The sequence below is a fragment of the Somniosus microcephalus genome, unplaced genomic scaffold (genome assembly GCF_052327205.1).
Source record: "Somniosus microcephalus isolate GS21.2 unplaced genomic scaffold, FLI_Smic_1.0 unresolved_chr6, whole genome shotgun sequence".
NCBI classification, from domain to species: Eukaryota; Metazoa; Chordata; class Chondrichthyes; order Squaliformes; family Somniosidae; genus Somniosus; species Somniosus microcephalus.
The window spans coordinates 9,854,367-9,864,366 of NW_028225184.1; the positions used below are offsets into that span (position 1 = coordinate 9,854,367).

Consider the following 10,000-nt stretch of genomic DNA (forward strand, 5'->3'; position numbering starts at 1 on the left):
TTGGCCGGCCGGCAGTCGAACGCCTTTGGCTCCGGACTCCCGTGTCCGATTTCGGTCAGGGAGGGCTCGTTGGAAAGCCCCGGCGCTGGCGCACACTATATTATCGGCCTGGACCCCGGCAAGTTCGGAAAAGTGTCGCAGTCCCGTAGCGGCTGCCGCCCCGTCGGTCAGCGGCAGCTTATCGGGGATAACTTCGGGACGGAAAGTCCGATCCGGTTGGGGTGAACTGCTACTGAACGGGGTGGGGGGGCCGCACAGACCAGTAGCGGGCTTGTGCAGCTGCCGCTTGGCCCGGCCGAGGTACAGCCGTTGGCTGGAGACCGCTTTCCGACTGCTGAGCCGGAGCCGCGGGGGCCCACCTTGACGCGCCGGCTGTCCTAGCAAGCCAGGGGCAAGGGGCATCCAGTGGTACCGGAACGGAGTCGGTCCGACACCGGGAAGCCGGGTGCCCGTCGCTCCGAATCGAGCCCGGTGTTTTCGTGCGTGTAACAGGGCGGGCGTTTGGACCCGGTTGTCCGGGAGCGGGTCCGCAACGGCGGGAGGTTGCCTGAGTTTGGCCGGCCGGCAGTCGAACGCCTTTGGCTCCGGACTCCCGTGTCCGATTTCGGTCAGGGAGGGCTCATTGGAAAGCCCCGGCGCTGGCGCACACTATATTATCGGCCTGGACCCCGGCAAGTTCGGGAAAGTGTCGCAGTCCCGTACCGGCTGCCGCCCCGTCGGTCAGCGGCAGCTTATCGGGGATAACTTCGGGAAGGAAAGTCCGATCCGGTCGGGGTCAACTGCCACTGAACGGGGTGGCGGGGCCGCACAGACCAGTAGCGGGCTTGTGTAGCTGCCCCTTTCCCCGGCCGAGGTACAGCCGTTGGCTGGAGACCGCTTTCCGACTGCTGAGCCGGAGCCGCGGGGGCCCACCTTGACGCGCCGGCTGTCCTAGCAAGCCAGGGGCAAGGGGCATCCAAGGGTACCGGAACGGAGTCGGTCCGACACCGGGAAGCCGGGTGCCCGTCGCTCCGAATCGAGCCCGGTGTTTTCGTGCGTGTAACGAGGCGGGCGTTTGGACCCGGTTGTCCTGGAGCGGGTCCGCAACGGCGGGGGATTGCCTGTGTTTGGCCGGCCGGCAGTCGAACGCCTATCGCTCTGGACTCCCGTGTCCGATTTCGGTCAGGGAGGGCTCGTTGGAAAGCCCCGGCGCTGGCGCACACTATATTATCGGCCTGGACCCCGGCAAGTTCGGCAAAGTGTCGCCATCCCGCAGCGGCTGACGGGCCGCCGGTGAGCGGCAGCTTATCGGGCATAACTTCGGGAGGGAAAGTCCGATCCGGTCCGGATCAACGGCAGCCGAACGGGGTGGCGGGCCCGCACAGACCAGTGCCTGGCTTGTGTAGCTGCCCCTTTCCCCGGCCGAGGTACAGCCGTTGGCTGGAGACCACTTTCCGACCACTGAGACGGCGGGGCGGGGGGCGGCCTGCACGCGCCGGCTGCCAGAGCAAGCCAGGGGCAAGGGGCATCCAACGGTATCTGAACGGAGTCGGTCCGACACCGGGAAGCCGGGTGCCCGTCGCTCCGAATCGAGCCTGGGGTATACGTGTGTTTAACAAGGCGGGCGTTTGGACCCGGTTGCCCGGCACCAGTCGAACGCCTGTCGCTCCCGACTCCCGTGTCCGATTTCGTTCGGGGATGGCTCGTTGGAAAGCCCCGACGCTGGCGCACACTATATTATCGGCCTGGACCCCGGCAAGTTCGGGAAAGTGTCGCCGTCCCGCAGCGGCTGACGGGCCGTCGGTCAGCGGCAGCTTATCGGGGATAACTTCGGGAAGGAAAGTCCGATCCGGTCGGGGACAACGGCAGCTGAACGGGGTGGCGGGGCCGCACAGAGCAGTGCCTCGCTTGTGTAGCTGCCTCTTTCCGCGGCCGAGGTACAGCCGTTGGCTGGAGACCGCTTTCCGACCACTGAGACGGCGGGGCAGGGGGCGGCCTGCACGCGCCGGCTGCCAGAGCAAGCCAGGGGCAAGGGGCATCCAGCGGTATCTGAACGGAGTCGGTCCGACACCGAGAAGCCGGGTGCCCGTCGCTCCGAAGCGAGACCGGGGTTTTTCGTGTGTAACGTGGCGGGCCTTTGGACCCGGTTGGCCGGGCGGCAGTGGAACACACACAGACACTCGCATACACTGAGAGAGACAGAGAGAAGATAGAGATACACAGAGTGAGAAAGACAAAGTCAACTCAGTAACTGAAATGTGAAAACTGACAACTGGGAAACCAAAAGTCAGAGTGGCAAATGATGAACCAAGGTGGCAAATGATTAACTGAAAACTTGTCATTCACATTTGGGACGGAATTCAGGATGGGAATGTATTCGGCCGCCTTACCGGGGCTTGGGGGTGCTGCTTTCCCGCTTGTGGAACCGAGTTGGGGTCGTCAAATGGCCTGGTGCATTGTTTGAAACACTGGTTAATGAGTTGTCAAGGTCGGAAATCATAGAACATAAGAGCAGCTCATTAACTGAAATTTTGAACATCGACAACTGGTTAACCAAAAGCCAGAGCGACAAATGATTAACCAAGGAGGCAACTCATTAACTGAATTTCGAACATCGACAACTGGCTAACCAAATGTCAGAGCGACAAATGATTAACCAAGGAGGCAACTCATTAACTGAATTTCGAACATCGACAACTGGTTAACCAAGAGTCAGAGCGACAAATGATTAACCAAGGAGGCAACTCATTAACTGAATTTCGAACATCGACAACTGGGTAACCAAAAGACACAGGGACAAATGAGTAACCAAAGGGCCAACTCATTAACTGAAATTTCAAAGAGGCTACTCATTAACTGAAATTTGAACATCGACAACTGGGTAACCAAATGTCAGAGCGACAAATGATTAACCAAGCAGGCAACTGATTAACTGAAAACTTGTCATTCACATTTGGGACGGAATTCACGATGGGAATGTATTCGGCCCCCTTACCGGGCCTTGGGGTGCTGCTTTCCCGCTTGTGGAACCGAGTTGGGGTCGTCAAATGGCCTGGTGCATTGTTTGAAACACTGGTTAATGAGTTGTCAAGGTCGGAAATCATAGAACATAAGAGCAGCTCATTAACTGAAATTTTGAACATCGACAACTGGTTAACCAAAAGCCAGAGCGACAAATGATTAACCAAGGAGGCAACTCATTAACTGAATTTCGAACATCGACAACTGGTTAACCAAAAGACACAGGGACAAATGAGTAACCAAAGGGCCAACTCATTAACTGAAATTTCAAAGAGGCAACTCATTAACTGAAATTTTGAACATCGACAACTGGTTAACCAAAAGCCAGAGCGACAAATGATTAACCAAGGAGGCAACTCATTAACTGAATTTCGAACATCGACAACTGGGTAACCAAGAGTCAGAGCGACAAATGATTAACCAAGGAGGCAACTCATTAACTGAATTTCGAACATCGACAACTGGTTAACCAAAAGACACAGGGACAAATGAGTAACCAAAGGGCCAACTCATTAACTGAAATTTCAAAGAGGCAACTCATTAACTGAAATTTTGAACATCGACAACTGGTTAACCAAAAGCCAGAGCGACAAATGATTAACCAAGGAGGCAACTCATTAACTGAATTTCGAACATCGACAACTGGTTAACCAAAAGCCAGAGCGACAAATGATTAACCAAGGAGGCAACTCAGTAACTGAATTTCGAACATCGACAACTGGGTAACCAAAAGACACAGGGACAAATGAGTAACCAAAGGGCCAACTCATTAACTGAAATTTCAAAGAGGCAACTCATTAACTGAAATTTTGAACATCGACAACTGGTTAACCAAATGTCAGAGCGACAAATGAGTAACCAAGCAGGCAACTGATTAAATGAAAACTTGTCATTCACATTTGGGACGGAATTCACGATGGGAATGTATTCGGCCCCCTTACCGGGCCTTGGGGTGCTGCTTTCCCGCTTGTGGAACCGAGTTGGGGTCGTCAAATGGCCTGGTGCATTGTTTGAAACACTGGTTAATGAGTTGTCAAGGTCGGAAATCATAGAACATAAGAGCAGCTCATTAACTGAAATTTTGAACATCGACAACTGGTTAACCAAAAGCCAGAGCGACAAATGATTAACCAAGGAGGCAACTCATTAACTGAATTTCGAACATCGACAACTGGCTAACCAAAAGACACAGGGACAAATGAGTAACCAAAGGGCCAACTCATTAACTGAAATTTCAAAGAGGCAACTCATTAACTGAAATTTTGAACATCGACAACTAGTTAACCAAAAGCCAGAGCGACAAATGATTAACCAAGGAGGCAACTCATTAACTGAATTTCGAACATCGAAAACTGGCTAACCAAATGTCAGAGCGACAAATGATTAACCAAGGAGGCAACTCAGTAACTGAATTTCGAACATCGACAACTGGTTAACCAAGAGTCAGAGCGACAAATGATTAACCAAGGAGGCAACTCATTAACTGAATTTCGAACATCGACAACTGGGTAACCAAAAGACACAGGGACAAATGAGTAACCAAAGGGCCAACTCATTAACTGAAATTTCAAAGAGGCTACTCATTAACTGAAATTTGAACATCGACAACTGGTTAACCAAATGTCAGAGCGACAAATGAGTAACCAAGCAGGCAACTGATTAACTGAAAACTTGTCATTCACATTTGGGACGGAATTCACGATGGGAATGTATTCGGCCCCCTTACCGGGCCTTGGGGTGCTGCTTTCCCGCTTGTGGAACCGAGTTGGGGTCGTCAAATGGCCTGGTGCATTGTTTGAAACACTGGTTAATGAGTTGTCAAGGTCGGAAATCATAGAACATAAGAGCAGCTCATTAACTGAAATTTTGAACATCGACAACTGGTTAACCAAAAGCCAGAGCGACAAATGATTAACCAAGGAGGCAACTCATTAACTGAATTTCGAACATCGACAACTGGTTAACCAAATGTCAGAGCGACAAATGATTAACCAAGGAGGCAACTCAGTAACTGAATTTCGAACATCGACAACTGGTTAACCAAGAGTCAGGGCGACAAATGATTAACCAAGGAGGCAACTCATTAACTGAATTTCGAACATCGACAACTGGGTAACCAAAAGACACAGGGACAAATGAGTAACCAAAGGGCCAACTCATTAACTGAAATTTCAAAGAGGCTACTCATTAACTGAAATTTGAACATCGACAACTGGTTAACCAAATGTCAGAGCGACAAATGAGTAACCAAGCAGGCAACTGATTAACTGAAAACTTGTCATTCACATTAGGGACGGAATTCACGATGGGAATGTATTCGGCCCCCTTACCGGGCCTTGGGGTGCTGCTTTCCCGCTTGTGGAACCGAGTTGGGGTCGTCAAATGGCCTGGTGCATTGTTTGAAACACTGGTTAATGAGTTGTCAAGGTCGGAAATCATAGAACATAAGAGCAGCTCATTAACTGAAATTTTGAACATCGACAACTGGATAACCAAAAGCCAGAGCGACAAATGATTAACCAAGGAGGCAACTCATTAACTGAATTTCGAACATCGACAACTGGTTAACCAAATGTCAGAGCGACAAATGATTAACCAAGGAGGCAACTCATTAACTGAATTTCGAACATCGACAACTGGGTAACCAAAAGACACAGGGACAAATGAGTAACCAAAGGGCCAACTCATTAACTGAAATTTCAAAGAGGCAACTCATTAACTGAAATTTTGAACATCGACAACTGGTTAACCAAAAGCCAGAGCGACAAATGATTAACCAAGGAGGCAACTCAGTAACTGAATTTCGAACATCGACAACTGGTTAACCAAGAGTCAGAGCGACAAATGATTAACCAAGGAGGCAACTCATTAACTGAATTTCGAACATCGACAACTGGGTAACCAAAAGACACAGGGACAAATGAGTAACCAAAGGGCCAACTCATTAACTGAAATTTCAAAGAGGCTACTCATTAACTGAAATTTGAACATCGACAACTGGTTAACCAAATGTCAGAGCGACAAATGAGTAACCAAGCAGGCAACTGATTAACTGAAAACTTGTCATTCACATTTGGGACGGAATTCACGATGGGAATGTATTCGGCCCCCTTACCGGGCCTTGGGGTGCTGCTTTCCCGCTTGTGGAACCGAGTTGGGGTCGTCAAATGGCCTGGTGCATTGTTTGAAACACTGGTTAATGAGTTGTCAAGGTAGGAAATCATAGAACATAAGAGCAGCTCATTAACTGAAATTTTGAACATCGACAACTGGTTAACCAAGAGTCAGAGCGACAAATGATTAACCAAGGAGGCAACTCATTAACTGAATTTCGAACATCGACAACTGGTTAACCAAAAGACACAGGGACAAATGAGTAACCAAAGGGCCAACTCATTAACTGAAATTTCAAAGAGGCAACTCATTAACTGTAATTTTGAACATCGACAACTGGTTAACCAAAAGCCAGAGCGACAAATGAGTAACCAAGGAGGCAACTCATTAACTGAATTTCGAACATCGACAACTGGTTAACCAAAAGACACAGGGACAAATGAGTAACCAAAGGGCCAACTCATTAACTGAAATTTCAAAGAGGCAACTCATTAACTGAATTTCGAACATCGACAACTGGTTAACCAAATGTCAGAGCGACAAATGATTAACCAAGCAGGCAACTGATGAACTGAAATTTTAAAATTGACAACTGGATAACCAAAAGTGGGAACTCATGCTTCGGACGGGCTTACATACGGCAGGCTGACGCCCGGCAGAGGCCCGGGCTTCGCCTCCCTTGCGTAAGCGACCGTCTCCGAATCGATTAAAGGCGTAAAATCGGAGTTCAGAGCGGGAAAATTTTTTCCCGAAAACGGCCGGAAAAAAAAAAATGTCTCCTTTTCCGCCGAGCAGGGTGGCATTCGAACGGGCACGGGAAGCCGCGTCTAACGGTGTAAAAACGGCTTGGCTCCGACGCGGGAGTGCGGAGATATGGCCGTTCAAAGTTGTACTGGAAGTCCGGAAGGAGAAAAATTTGACTGCCTGTAGCCGAAAAAAGTTCCAGCGGTCGGTCACAAAAGTCAAATCCGTCCCGCTGATTTGACACTTGTCATTTCTGGCAGGGGGGATTGGCGGGGTACCTGGAGAATGGTAGGAGGTGGTTTTTCGAGACTTTATCTGTTTTCCAGATTACTGTCTAGGGCCTCCAGGTCTGCAGAGACCGACCCGGGCTGCCGTCCAACCGACTTTTAACCCTTTTTGGGTGGAAATTTATTTCCATTTTTAACCAATTTTCGGGTTTTTGGTCGGGCTTAAAAACGGCAGCCTGACGCCCGGCAGAGGCCGGGGCTTCGGCTCCCTTGCGTAAGGGACCGTATACGAAACGATTAAAGCCGAAAAATCCGAGTTCAGAGCGGGAATTTTTTTTCCCGAAATCGGCCGAAAAATAAAAAAATTCTCCTTTTCCGCCGAGCAGGGCGGCATTCGAACGGGCACGGGAAGCCGCGTCTAACGGTGTAAAAACGGCTTGGCTCCGACGCGGGAGTGCGGAGATATGGCCGTTCAAAGTTGTACTGGAAGTCCGGAAGGAGAAAAATTTGACTGCCTGTAGCCGAAAAAAGTTCCAGCGGTCGGTCACAAAAGTCAAATCCGTCCCGCTGATTTGACACTTGTCATTTCTGGCAGGGGGGATTGGCGGGGTACCTGGAGAATGGTAGGAGGTGGTTTCTCGAGACTTTGTCTGTTTTCCAGATTACTGTCTAGGGCCTCCAGGTCTGCAGAGACCGACCAGGGCTGCCGTCCAACCGACTTTTAACCCTTTTTGGGTGGAAATTTATTTCCATTTTTAACCAATTTTCGGGTTTTTGGTCGGGCTTAAAAAACGGCAGCCTGACGCCTGGCAGAGGCCGGGGCTTCGGCTCCCCTTGCGTAAGGGACCGTATTCGACCCGATTAAGCCCCGAAAATGGATCCAAATGTCGGCCGACCAAGTAAGCTTGCTGGGGAGAGAGACTAAGTGCCGGGCTGGGCACCTCATTAACCAGTGAAAAGTTTTGGCTGCTGGAGAGACTAAGTCCCAGCCTGGGCACATCATTAACCATAAATGAAAAAGGCGAGGCCGAGTCTGGTGCATGGCTAACTGATTAACCAAATTGGCAAGGCCCGGGCTGAAAGTGAATGAGCGACCCGTGGCCAGGGGGCTGGAATGCGGGAGAGAATCCAACCCCCAAAATATGGAAGTCCGATGAGAAAATATTCGGCCGCCTTTTGCGGGCCTCGGGTGTTGCTTCCCGGCCTGGGAAAGTGAGTTGCTCCCGCCGAATTGACATGTGCATTTAACGATTTCGAGACATGATTAACCAAAACGCGGAAGTCCGATGAGAAAATATTAGGGCCCTTCAAGCGGGCCTCCGGTGATGCTTTCCGGCTTGGGAAAGTGAATTGCTCCCGCCGAATTGACATGTGCATTTAACGATTTCGAGACATGATTAACCAAAACGCGGAAGTCCGATGAGAAAATATTCGGCCGCCTTTTGCGGGCCTCGGGTGTTGCTTCCCGGCCTGGGAAAGTGATTTGCTACCGCCAAATTGACATGTGTCATTTCTGGCAAGTGTCTCAGGACATAGTTAATGAGTTGCAGTTTGGGAAATCATTAACCTCGTCGGAAGTCCCGATGAAGAAAAAAAAAAGTGCCATTTGCGGGGATTTGGGTGCTCCTGGTCGGATAGAGGTGGCCGTTTGACCCGCTGATTTGACACTTGTCATTTCTGGCAGGGGGGGTTGGCGGGGTGCCCGGAGATTTTCGGGAACACGATTTTCAGAACAAAATTCACTCAGCGGGAGCACTTTGAAAATGCCCGAAAAGTGTTACTTTGCTAAAAGGCTCATTTTATCAATATAGAGACCTTTCAAAGAGTATTGGAAAGTCATATTAAAGTGGTTTTGTGGCTTTTATGACTTAATGACAAAAAACTCTAAGTGTGAATCTGAAATCGTAGACAGACAGCAGAAACATATAAATAATTCCAGCGTCTAAGTTTCATTTGCTGTCTGTCACACAGGTGCCTCTGAACCGGTCAGGGCCTGTGACCCCACTGAGCTTGTGTTTTGTGGCTTATGCACACGCAGTGTTTGCACCAAGTTCCCCTGTGTTGTGCGCTCAGTGGGCCCGTCCAAGACAGCAGAAACAAGATGTACATGCCAGCGTCTTTAAAGTTTCATTTGTTGTCTTGTCACACAGGTGCCTCTGAACCGGTCAGGGCCTGTGACCCCACTGAGTTGTTTACTGGGGCTAATGCACAAGCAGTGTTTTGTCAGAGAGTTCCACTGTGTTGTGCGCTCAGTGGGTCCGTCTAAAATGACAAGACAGCAGAAACATTCCAGCGAGTTTCATTTGTTGTCTTGTCACACAGGTGCCTCTGAACGGGTCAGGGCCTGTGACCCCCGCTGAGTTGTTTACTGGGGCTAACGCACAAGCAGTGTTTGTCAGAGAGTTCCACTGTGTTGTGCGCTCAGTGGGTCCGTCTAAAATGACAAGACAGCAGAAACATTCCAGCGAGTTCCATTTGTTGTCTTGTCACACAGGTGCCTCTGAGCGGGTCAGGGCCTGTGACCCCATTGAGCTTTGTGAGCAACGTATGCACACGCAGTGTTTGCAACGAGATTCCCTGTGTTGTGCGCTCAGTGGGCCCGTACGACCGATTTGGTGACTCGCGTCCGTAGTGGGAGTCCCCGGGCCGGCCCAGTATAGAGAGAGGCTGGTGTTCAGGCTATTTCGGGGTTTCCTCTCGTTTCTGTCGCTGGTGACAAGACGGGCATGCACACGGCGAGTCAGAGAGAGAGGGTGTCGGCGCAGCTCCCGGTGTTTTCTTCCTTGGCCGCGCCCTTCTCTTTGTCCTTGAAACTCTTTCGCGTGAGTCCGAGACGTCCTGTGATTCTCAGTGGTCCTATTCAAGCAGCGGAGCGGGTGTCTGCCTCTTGTGCACGAAATCTTGTGTGCTCAGTG

At 50.4% G+C, this 10,000-nt stretch overlaps 1 protein-coding gene across 1 annotated transcript in view; it reads right to left on the bottom strand.

The window, feature by feature from the left end:
- The window catches only part of LOC147087026 (DNA replication complex GINS protein PSF1-like), a 128,245-nt gene that overhangs the window by 90,953 nt on the left and 27,292 nt on the right, over positions 1-10,000 (bottom strand). The window lies entirely within an intron of this gene.